Here is a 12,888-nt window from a genome sequence, read left to right on the forward strand (position 1 = left end):
TAGTGTCGGAGCTGCTGACTGACTTATTCCTAGCCATCCCCCTCCTATTAACGAGGGGATGGAGTCGGGCTCGTGCTCTAAGCCCTCATCTGAGAGCAGCGCGGTCTGCCGGTCCGTTAGCGCTGCTGCGCTGACATACTCTGCATTAGTCCCCCCGGGAAGGGACCTCAGAGGTACCTGGGAGGGCATCCTGCCGCGTCTAGAGCGGGCAGCAGCAGCCCCCCCATTATTAAAATGGCGGCCGCACTCGGGGAAAAGCCACGCCCCCCTTCGCGGCCCTAATTGCGGGGCAGCCCAACCAGCGGGGCAGCCAGGTGTGAGTAAGACAGACGCCGCACCGCTGCTCACTAAATAGTGCAGCACAGGCGAGGTCCTGCCATCTGGTGTAATGGCCGGCTTCAGGAGGCCAGACGCGTCCCTCTACAGAGGCAGTTGCAGCGCTGACAAGCAGCGCGATCCTTGGTAAGGAGTACCCGCGTAAAGAGGCTTCCCTTATTGAGCGGCCCAGCCTTATAAATGTATCTGCTGGTCCCGCACCCCGTTCTGCAGGGCCGGGAGGAAGGTTGTGTTCCCTACATTACGCCCAGCCCACTCTTTCCTAGTAAGTGGGCAGAGGCGAGCATAACAGTGCACGCGCGCGCGCACACACTGATAGCCGGGATTTTAGGGAAGGGCGCGTCATGCATAATAGCCGCGCCATCTGTACCACTGCCTGCCGCTGGTTAAAGGTGCAGTGCAGACCAGCGCCTGAAGAGCGCGGCTGCCTCCTAACTCCTGCAACAGGGTTAATTAGCGTGGGTATCCTACGCGACTCCCTCCTTCTCCCACGCTGGGAGTGCTGCTAGCACAAAAGTAGAGATAGGAGTATAGGGCTGGCTACAAATAAGTATCAGCGCAGGGCTCGGATCTCTCCACGGCTCTTGCTGTGTGGAGTTTGTATGTTCTCCCGGTGCAGGCAGCACTGTCTTTGCTTAGGCTGGTTTTAAAAAATTAGCAACGCTCCTCATCTAGATCTCAGGAGGAGATGCCGCGTCCCGCAGCTCCTGGCTGGGCTGAGCAGGCTTCCCTGTTAGCTATAACATAGGGCTAATAGCCTTAAGTTATACCAGCACAATGCGGCTCCCCGATGCAGTGCTGTATGACCTTCACACTCCTGTCACAGCAGGACAGCATCACCGCTTTATACTATTAAGGGGGCTAGCAGCGCTGTGCTAACTGGAGTGTAGCAGTTTGCACACGTACAGCGCGGTATTCATGTACAAACAGCGCCCCCTGTTTCCCTTTTAAGGACTGTAGTTACTACTGCACACAAGCATGATAGCTCAGTGCACTACCTGCAGCAGGGAGTGCTTTAGCGTGGGTCTCTTACGCCTTCCACACTGGGAGTGCTTCAGCGCAAAGGGTAGGGGAGGCCCTGTCCTTGTATGACAGGAGTTTAGTGCTAGCTACAGTGCATAGCTGGTTGCTAGCTGTATGGGAACTAGCCCAATTCCCTTTTGCACCATAACACCACGTTAGGCGGTTCTGAAAGAGGCCAGTTCAGTCGATGCATCACAGCTAGAAGCGAGGGATTGACGAGACAGTCCCGCCAATGCAGCGCCGCTTGGCAGGCTTCCCTTCGTTCTATAACAAAGGGCGCCTAGCTTAATCTAATGGCTTGGTATCTTAGCTTGTGAAGTATCATAGCCTCATGGTGTACTAGCTCTACTGTTCTGGTGCTGCTGCCAGAACTTATGGTTATAGCATACCCTTCACCCAGGGTTAGCACATTTTGGCGTCCCATCCCCAGGCTTATGCCTCACATGGGCTCGCCTTAAAGAGGGGCAGTATCTTCCCATGCATATATGTGGCAGCACATATACTACATTACTACATATACTACATTATAGGCTGGTCTTAAAACCTTTCACCAGTTTTCTGTGCTTACTTTAGAAGGTATGCATATGTGCATCTATTTATTTCTCATGTGTTCCCTTCGGCAGCACATACAGGAAGAGGTTAGTAACGTGGCATTGCTGCCTCACAGCACTGAGGTGGTCTTTTTGATTCCCACTTCGAAAAATGGGTTAATCTGGCGCTAAAATGGCTCACCTGCTAAGGCGAGTACACCTGTAACAGAAGGGTCCCAGGATTGAAACCAGTCTGGGACAGCACGCAGCTAACATACCCTGCCCCTGCGCAGTAGCAGAGTGACGGCCACACGCGGTACATGAGCAGTTCCCCTGCGTGGGGGTAAGCCACGTGTATGGTATGTATATGTGTGTGTGTATATATATATATATATGTAATATGTATATTGTATTTTATACTAGCCCTGCAGTAGAACATATACATGCTGGAGTGAATTTTGTCCTTGGGCTCAGTTCCTTCCATGGCTTTAATTTTTGCTCATGTTCTAATTTTACAATATTATTGTCACCTACTAAATTTGTATGTAGGTATGCATATGCATATGTGGATATCGCTTCTTATCCTTACCATAAGAGCAGGGGTAGGATCTGTTGTTATCAGTTTTATGTCTGATACCTTGCATATTGATAGAAGGCTGCGATTGGAGGCTGGACTCCTGATGCGGTAGATGGTACAATAACTCCGCTTAACACGATCTCTCCCGGGGGATTGGGTTGTGTGTATATACATGTATATGTGTAGGAGGCCTATACTTCTACAAGCATTAGGTTACCTATAATACCACGCATGGGAAGCCGCCAGGGATTACCAGAAGCTGTAGGCTATATCCATACATATTATATGGTGGCTCTATAATCTAAAGTCATGTGCTGCAGCTTACATAGTGATAGTCACAATTCCCTAAGGCATTGCTTCTAGTATGGACCCTAGCCATGTCACATGTATATAAGGATATATACTTATATAGCTCGGTTCATGTTAGTCTATATCTATGGCGCCCCGTTTCGGGGGACCTATTATCATTACAGTGATGCACTTGGTAGCAAACTGGTAAGACGCTCATTCCTTGTATGTATATTTCCTAATAATTGGGAAACAAAAACCTGTTTTCTGTTTAACCCTACTGGGGTTATCACTACTGCTATCTCCCTTCTTTGCTTGGGATAACTAACGAGTTCTATGTCTAAGTACAGGTACCCTTCTCAGTATCGATTCCGATACTCCATATTATTGTCGTATATCTCAATAGAATGAGTCTAAAGGGCCCTTAGGTACAATTCATATCTTGAAGGCCTAGGGCCACCTACCGATTTAGGCAGGGACAGACCTGGGTTATATTAGATTGGTGGGCATAATACACATTGTAAATATTTATGTAAGGATACTTAAACTAGCAGACCGTTTTTGGGGTATAAGTATAATCTTCAGATACACGTCTCTAATGGAACAGGCTCAGGTATAGAGTCCTGTTTTACGACCTTCTTGTCTCCACTAACATTCTGCTAGTTTCCACAGTATTTTCTACTGCACATCTCCAGACTGAAGTACGTGCTGTAGGGCATTGGTCTTAGCCCACTGAAGCTACTCTCTATTCCTAATGTGGCGGGTTGCTTTGCGATACAACAGGTCAGTGACATTCTACATTTCGGGCCAGAGGGCTTCTGGTCGCTCACAGGTGAGAGCTTACCCACTAATGCCTCGGTAGAGGCTCCTATTTCATGTAAACTGACATACATAGAGTTCTTCTCCCTTACTGCCTCCTAGCAGCCATCCGCTCTTTTAATCAGTTGGCTCTACACTTTAGAATTTTCCTGGAGTGTGGGTGCATAGTTACAACATTGAGAACCAATTCTACTAGAATCTGTTGGCGTTATGGACCAAAGCACATCTCTGGGCTACTGCACATCTTTACATAGAAGTGTGACAGTCACTATGTTCCACTCAGGGGGCCTGGTGGGTTTCCTGTTCAGTAGCTGTTGATATTTTTATCATACTGACAGGTACCTGACTGGTATCTTCCTGGTTGTTTTCATGCTATGTTCAGGCCAGCAGTTACTACTACCTATGCACTTCCATCATGTTGGAAGTTGTCCGTTGTTTTCTCTTTAGCGTCAGGGTTTCAGTTGCTGGTTTATTCCTGTTCTCAGAAGGGGTTGTACTGCGGTCTGACTCTCTGGAAGGTATTGTAATCTCAATCTTCTCGAAGCCGCCTCGGCCTCATGCCCAGGGTGATCTCCACTCGTTGGAGATTTCTATGGTCTCATCCTTCCGCTGGTTCACAACTTTGTAGTAGTTGGACTTTCGGAAGGGTTCAGGGCGACTGTGCGGCCTTGACTTTTACCTTATACTTTTTGTGAGGAGTCTGTGGACTCTCTGTTTTTGTAGATTGGTATCGTTATACTTCTATCTATATGAGTTATGTCCAGCAGTGCTGGTATTCTGCTATCTGCAAAATGTGGCAGCTTCCTGTTTCCGAATCTGGTACGGTTTCCTCGAGGTTTCTTCTCGGGTTACTGCCCTTCTCCTATGGATTCGGGTAGGAGTTCTCTGCTCCCAACAGTCTGGCTTGGTCTGTTTTCAGCTGAGTTTACAGTGTTCTGATGCTTCTCATCTGAGGGTGTTTTCTCGCTAGCCGCTTATTCCATTCGATTACTGTACGTTGTGGTATTCTGTGTCTGTTCCGCACGGAGTTCTGGTTGTCTCCTGGCTCACGACACTTGATTCTCAGCTCTTGCCTTCCGTTGAACCTCCGGTTCTATGCGGTCCCTGTTCGGTTGCCTGAAGGGTCGGCATGTTCTCCGCGCTTCCCACCCGGGAGGTTGGCTTTGGGACGTCCCCACTGTCTTGAACTCCAGTGTCCCCTAGTGGATGAAGGAGAAAACAGGATTTTGGTACTTACCGATAAATCCCTTTCTCCGATTCCACAGGGGACACTGGACGCCCGCCCGGCGCGGCGTACCTGCCTGTTGTGGGTCTTTATATAGTTGTGTGGCTGCATGTGTTCCCTGCAGTGGTTTCCTCTGTTCTCCTTCAGTCGGTATTGTTCCGTTCTGTGGTCTTCTCCTTCTCCTCGTATTCCTGTTGTCCTCGGTCTCCTCTCGGGCTCAGTTCTTAAACTGGGGCTGATGGGGCATAGAGGGGGAGGAGCCAGTCACACTTCTAGATTATTTAAAGTGCCAGGCTCTACTCTACCACCGTCTATACCCCACTGTCTTGAACTCCAGTGTCCCCTGTGGAATCGGAGAAAGGGATTTATCGGTAAGTACCAAAATCCTGTTTTTTTTGTCTCCGCATTATCTTATCTTGTTCTCAGTAGTTTGGGCATGTTTCAAGTGAAAATGAGAGTTCTAATTAATATTACCAGTTTCACACTTAAAACATCTCGAGACCTGAGCGCCCCAACTTTAAGTTGTCAGACATTTTACACGCTACGTAAGCATCTTTTTTAAAGTGGATTAAGAGATTTTTTTTATCATGTATTTATTGAATTCACCTAGTATTATATGGTAGCTCCGAAGCGCTGTACCCTACACAATATATATAGAAATAGAGTGATGTGGTCCAGGGCCATAAATGAATGAGACGTCTATACTGGGTATATAAAATGATATACCAATGTCCCTTATTAATATGGATGTAAGTGAAATATCAGCACACTGTAATAGAGCAAAATGATTTTACTGATAGATACAATAACATAAAAATGTAGATATCCTAATACTGTGCATGTGTCACACAATCAGTGTAAAAAAGAGAAGATCAGACTTCAACTCCATGTGAATAGTCCTGGATAAACCAGGTTTAGTTCAGAAAATAACTAGAATGACCACGGCGAGTCATAAACAATAAATAATGACCACGGCGGGTCAGACACAATTATAGCTGATCTGATGAAATAAATTGTCAGTCTGAGATATCCGTGTGGAAAAAAATCAATGTTCAGATGCAGGAGAGGCGTCCCGCTAATATGGCTGTTGAAATAAGGTGGATGCCCCGGGGATGTCTTCCCGGAGAGGGAGTACGGCTGCAGGGCTATGAGTATGGGGCATATGTCCTGGACGGGTACTCTACACTCGTGTTCCGCCCGGAACGCTGGCGTGGAGGCTGGGTGATCCCCGGGGCATCCACCTTATTTCAACAGCCATATTAGCGTCCCGGGACGCCTCTCCTGCATCTGAACATTGATTTTTTTCCACACGGATATCTCAGACTGACAATTTATTTTATCAGATCAGCTATAATTGTGTCTGACCCGCCGTGGTCACTGTTTATGGTTTATGACCCGCCGTGGTCATTGTTTATGGTTTATGACCCGCCGTGGTCATTGTTTATTGTTGATGACCCGCCGTGGTCATTCTAGTCATTTTCTGAACTAAACCTGGTTTATCCAGGACTATTCAAATGGAGTTGAAGTCTGATCTTCTCTTTTTTACACTGATTTTGTGACACGTGCACAGGATCATTGTATAGATCAGTATTAGGATGTCTACATTTTTATATGTTATTGTATCTATCAGTAAAATCATTTTGCTATATTACAGTGTGCTGATATTTCACTTCCATCCATATTAATAAGGGACATTGGTATATCATTATTTTATATACCCAGTATAGACGTCTCATTCATTTATGGTCCTGGACCACATCACTCTATTTCCATATATATTGTGTAGGGTGTAGCGCTTCGGAGCTATCATATAATACTAAACTTTGAAGGAGAAGGGACATCTCCATTTTTCGAAGCAGCTCCCTTACACATTAGCACGCTTATCTAGAGCACAAGTCTGCCTTTTATTCCATATTGAATTCACCTGCAGATAACACTTAGAAAGCAACTAGTCTAATTGCATATTAATAACATTTCAATTTATACTCCAGTATGATCTGAATACAGTGACCTCAAAACAATGTGTTAGAGCAGGTATGTCAAACATGCAGCCCGAATAAACATTTTGTGAGGCCCGACAGCATGGGCCCACACCCCTGCCACGATTGGAGCTCAGCTCTGATCGGGCAGTGTTTACTTCATTTAAAGCTGGCAACGCTGGTCTCTGAAGCGATCAGAAGCTTCTGATCGCTTCAGAGACCAGCGTTCCCAGTGATGCAGCGATGAGAGAAGCCTGCACCTGCCGCTCTGGATCTAATTAGATCCAGGCAGCGTCTACGCGGGACGGTGGGAGTGAAGACTGCGTTGACTGGAGCGGTGCCCAGCGGCCATCAAGAAAAAGGTAAGTACTGCACAGGTGAGTGGGGCCTGTTCTATACTGGGAAGGGGCACAACATAAGGGGCATTACTGGGGGCTCTGCATAAGGGCCACTACTAAGGACATTAATGGGGGCTGTGCATAAGGGGCATTACTGGGGACTCTGCATAAGGGGCACTACTAGGGACATTACTGGGGGCTCTGCATAAGGGGCATTACTGGGGGCTCTGAATAAGGGGCACTACTAGGGACATTACTGGGGCACTGCATAATGGGCACTACTATTTTATTATTATTTTATTTATTACCAGTTATTTATATAGCGCACACATATTCCGCAGCGCTTTACAGAGACTAGGACACTGCATAAGGGGCATTGCATAATGAGAACAAATTCTTGGGACATTGCATAAGGGGCACTACTACAGGGGGCACTGCATTGGCTTTTATTAATAATAAACCTTTCAAAATTGCATACAATGCTTTTGTTTTTGTTGCGGCCCACACACACTTAAGACCTTGAATATTTGGGCTGGTTGGTATTTTGAGTCTGACATGCCTGTGTTAGAGCATTACATAGCCAAACAAACCGTGTACATTCGAGATGAGCAAAATTTGCGTAAAGCTGTTCTGTAGAACATTCATCCCTTTCCACATTTGGAATGGAATTGGAATGCATTCCTCCAAGTAATTTTGGCTTGCTGAATTAGTGGCAAAGTGTTGTCCATAATCAGCATTTGTGTGCTGGTCATCCTGCCACACTCCACTAGTCATTGCCACAGGTGGTTTATATGTATATGTTAGTGGTTTTATAAGATCAATTAAAGTGAGAGGAGACTACGTGTACCAGGAAGAAAACGCCTTGCATACCAGAAGCAATATAGGAATACAGGCTGAGCAGGCTTGAAAAACATTGCAGACTACCTGATCCTTTATCACCAGTCCCACTTCTACCATCTGTATGTTTCTTTTTCCACCTGTAAGTAACTGTCTACTTCTCCTTGTTCTACTTCCACTTTAATATTATCATCATCTATAGAAACAGTACCTATCTTTGTTTTCATGTGGAAAGTGCACTTTCAGCTGCTGTAGGTTGATCATTGACAATTGTGTTCTGTCTACACTTGTGACACAAGAACATTTCTTGCTGCTGTTGGTGCATCTGAGTTTGTGTCAGCAGGGACTTTACATGAGGGTATTATATCCTTCTGATTTTCAGGTGCTGCTGCTGCTAACGGAGGAGGGGGGTTGCTCTTCATTAACGCCACAGATGTGTAAGTTACCTTGTTCCACAGAACTTGTGTGGCTTACTTCATGTCTCTCTTCCTCAATTAATTCACGAGGGCTACCACATTTAGTTGATGTCATGTTTTAGGTCTGTTTTTTTTAATCATATAAAGAAAAAAGATCACCTAGGCGTCCCACATACACTTACCGTATATTCAATTTATCTTAATTATGGTCACCCCTCTCTAAAATACAAGATTTAGAAAAGATACACAATGTAACAGACAGCGCTGCAAATAGATTAATCACACATTTAGTTCAAATATTTCAGAAAATATTTAATACATAAAAATAAAGACAACATTAGGAAAAAATGGCCATGAAATATCTTAAAAGACAATATATTGGGGTAAACCCCTAAAATCTGTGAGTGCGCATGTATATATATATGTATGTGTGTATATATATATATATATATGTGTGTGTGTGTGTGTGATATATATATATATATATGTGTGTGTGTGTGTATGTGTATATATATATATATATATATATATATATGTGTGTGTGTGTATATATATATATATATATATGTGTGTGTGTGTGTGTGTATGTATATATATATATATATATATATATATATATATATATATATCTAAAAATATAAATTGGCTTGATACAATTAATAGTATATTTGTACTTCTAGTCACCAACAGCATGATAACATCAATTGTGTATCTGATAGCTCCGCAATTCATAAAATACAAAAATAATAATAAAAAAATCAAGCATATAAGTTTAAATTACCAACATTTGGTAATACAGGTTGAGTCTCCCATACCCAAAATGCTTGGGACCAGGGGTATTTTGGATAACGGAATATTCCGTATTTTGGAATATTTGCATATCATAACGAAATATCTTGGGAATGGGACCCCAATATACACACAGAATGCATCTATGTGTTATATACACCTTATACACACAGCCTGTAGGTAATTTTATACAATATTTTTAACGATTTTGTGGCTCAAGCAAACTGTGTACATACATGAAATTCAGTTATGTTTCATATACACCTTCTACACATAGCCTGAAGGTAATTTTATATAATAATTTAAATAATTTGTGCCTTTAGACAAAGTTTGTGTACATTAAACCATCAAAAATCAAAGATTTCATTATCTGTCATGCCAAAATTATTCCGTATTTCAGAATATTCCGTATTTCGGAATATTTGGATATGGGAGACTCAACCTGTATAGTGCTTTCTTTCAGAGGCTGCTAGGTGTTTTTCAGGATTTTGTGATATTAATACTCCTTCTCCCACGTGATCCACTCATTCGGTGGGGAGCCACATATAATAATATTTCCTCAGTATTTTCACTGGCAAATGTGATGCAATATAGATCATTCCCCTTATAGGGGCGATTGACGGTCCACTCTTTCCCGTTTTTAATAGTGAGTGCACCAATAGTATACTTCTGACAGTCAAATAGTCAGCACGCTATGATGAAATAGTAACTCAGCCCTCTATTGACTTTTAGGTCAGGCAATCCATGTGGTCATACTCACTGGTAGCCTTGTGGAGGAGATTTTTAGCAGTCCTTCTTCTTTCCAGCCTTAGTGCACTTTTAGCTAAAAGTTCCTTGCTGCATGCAGCGTGAAGCACAGACACTTGTGGGTAATGATTAACACGTTTCCCCGCCTCTCTGAGTCTCAGCGGCTTTCTCAGACAGAATTACTATCACAAAATCCTAAAAAACACCTAGCAGCCTCTGAAAGAAAGCACTATACAGGTTGAGTCTCCCATATCCCAAATGCTTGGGATCAGGGGTATTTTGGATAATGGAATATTTCCGTATTTTGGAATAATTGCATATCATAATGAAATGTCTTGGGAATAGGACCCCAATATACACACAGAATGCATTTGTGTTATATACACCTTATACACACAGAATGCATTTATGTGTTATATACACCTTATACACACAGCCTGCAAGTAATTTTATACAATAGTTTCAATAATTTTGTGGCTCAAGCAACGTTTGTGTACAGAAATGAAATTCATTTATGTTTCATATACACCTTATACACAGCCTGAAGGTAATTTTATACAATATTTTTAATAATTTGTGCCTTAGACAAAGTTTGTTTACATTGAACCATCAAAAATCAAAGATTTAATTATCTCAGTCATGCCAAAATAATTCCGTATTTCGGAATATTCCGTATTTCGGAATACTTGGATATGGGAGACTCAACCTGTATTAGCAAATGTTGGTAATTTAAACTTGTATGGTTGCTTTTTTATAATTATTTTTGTATTTTCTGAACTGTGGAGCTATCAGATGAACAATTGATGTTCTCATACTATTGGTGACTAACAAATATACTATTAATTGTATCAAGCCATTTAATATATATATATATATATATATATATATATATAATGAAAGCGTTGCGGAATATGTGCGCTATATAAATGACTGGTAATAATATGTATGTATGTATATATATATATATATATATATATGTATGTGTATATATAATGTACTCGCAGATTTTAGGGGTTTACCCCAATATATTGTCTTTTTAGATATTTCATGGCCATTTTTTTTTACTAATATTGTCTTTCTTTATTTTTATGTATTAAATATTTTCTGAATGAGCTAAATGTGTGTTTAATCTTATTTGCAGCGCCGTCTGTTACATTGTGTATCTTTTCTAAATCTTGTTTTTTTTTTATCACCCAATTTTTCTGCATGTGTAATATTTTCATAGGAAACATAAAGCTTTATCGCAAGAAAGTACATAAGCATCTGACCGTGCCCTGAATCGCACAAGTAATCATTTCAAAACAGTGATTATGTGTTTCAGAACAAGAACAAAGCAATTCTTACAGTGAACAATCACTAAATGACCAGTACACTAGTACAGATGTGTTCTTATACATCTTTGCTACAGTCGTGCTAAAAAGCCCCTCTCTGCACAACAGGTCCCGTGAGACTCTGCTAGCGCTGGGCGTCTTTTTTGCCGAAAATGAGACTAAGGTGTATCTTTACTAAAGTGCAGATTTGTAGAAGTGGAGATGTTGCCCATAGCAATCAGTTAGATTCTAGCTATTATCTTTTAGAAAGTGCTAGATAAATGTTAAGTAGAATTTTATTGGTTGCCATTAGGCAATAACTCCACTTAAAACCCTCACTTTAGTAATTATACTCCTAAGTCGCAATTTGATGCAACTAGGACACATCAGCAGACTGTGCTGTTTAATTTGACATGCAACACTTATACACTATGGGGGGTATCCCATTAGCCGCAAAAACCTGTCTTTCGGCAAAAACTTTTCTCCAAAAACCGTTATCGTGCTGTCCAATTAGCCGCGGTCTTCAAAGGTCCAAAGCAATTATCGCAAATTAGTTTTCACCATCTCTGAGTAGGTGAGAAGTTGTGCAAAATCCCACAAAATGTCAGAACTTGGTGCAGAACCCCTGGGACCACCCCCCTTAATGACTAATTAGGCAAATATATTTTTTTAATTCGCTAATTTGGGCCAATAATGACATGACATTTTTGGGGTGAAAATTTAAAAAATTGGTTCAAAGTAGTGGATTAGGTATTTTGGGGGCTGTATGGATGGGGCAGGTATTTTAAACATTGCATAGCAGCAGGTGAATGTTTACCATTTTTTAAAAGTGCTTTAGAATGACTCAAAAATATACTTATTTTATGTACCCCTAATTTAACTAGAGCATTACTTTTGGCCAAAAAAAAGTATTTTCTATCTTTTTTTTTTTACTGTTATAGAAAAATGCATGTAACAGCCATTTGACACCATTTATGAACGCCAGACCCTTTGATTATGGCCAATAAAAGACTTCTATACTGTTACCCAATATTAGTTTACCTTTTTTGGGGATACATGCTGATTTCCCCATTTTCACCTGTACTTTTCAGCTATCAACCCTGCAAGAATTATCGTGTACATGTGTTATCGCCGGTTTTGTAATAGGATTGCACGATAAACGGGAGCTGGCATAGATGCGATAAGCGGAATATTTGTGCGATGGGTCCAAAAAGTTTTTGCAAGAGAAAACGTATCGTTATATCGACTTGTTGAATACCCCCCTATATCTGTGTGTGACTGAGTCTCTGAATCTGTATAAGTAGTGCTACAGTGTAGCGGTCGCAGCTTTTTTCATTCCAAGTTCCGCTGTGCTTCATATACAGACTCAGGTGCACACAGATATACAAGTGTCACGTATCAAATTATTCCTGCTGGTGTGTCCTAGTTGTATTGCATTGTGACTTAGATGCATTTGTGGCAAAAAGAGACACCCAACGCTAGCAGGCTAAGATAGGACCTGGCGACTCACTCACGCCAGGCAAGTTGTGTGGGATATTGAGGCTAAATGTATGAGGACACATCTGTAGGTTTCCTGGTACAAAAAAAAATCAGGATCAGTTGTTTCAGCTGCTGAACCTATGCCGCCCTAAGGAGTTATGTAATAGTTCTGAGTAAGAAACTGGAGCGTTTTCA

The 12,888-nt window shown here is 42.2% G+C and overlaps 1 protein-coding gene across 1 annotated transcript in view; it reads left to right on the plus strand.

Moving 5' to 3' along the window:
- Window positions 1-12,888, plus strand: part of DNAJC7 (DnaJ heat shock protein family (Hsp40) member C7) — an 86,906-nt gene that overhangs the window by 59,738 nt on the left and 14,280 nt on the right. The window lies entirely within an intron of this gene.

This window comes from Taudactylus pleione, unplaced genomic scaffold (genome assembly GCF_031769625.1).
Source record: "Taudactylus pleione unplaced genomic scaffold, aTauple2 ptg000018l, whole genome shotgun sequence".
Classification (NCBI taxonomy): domain Eukaryota; kingdom Metazoa; phylum Chordata; class Amphibia; order Anura; family Myobatrachidae; genus Taudactylus; species Taudactylus pleione.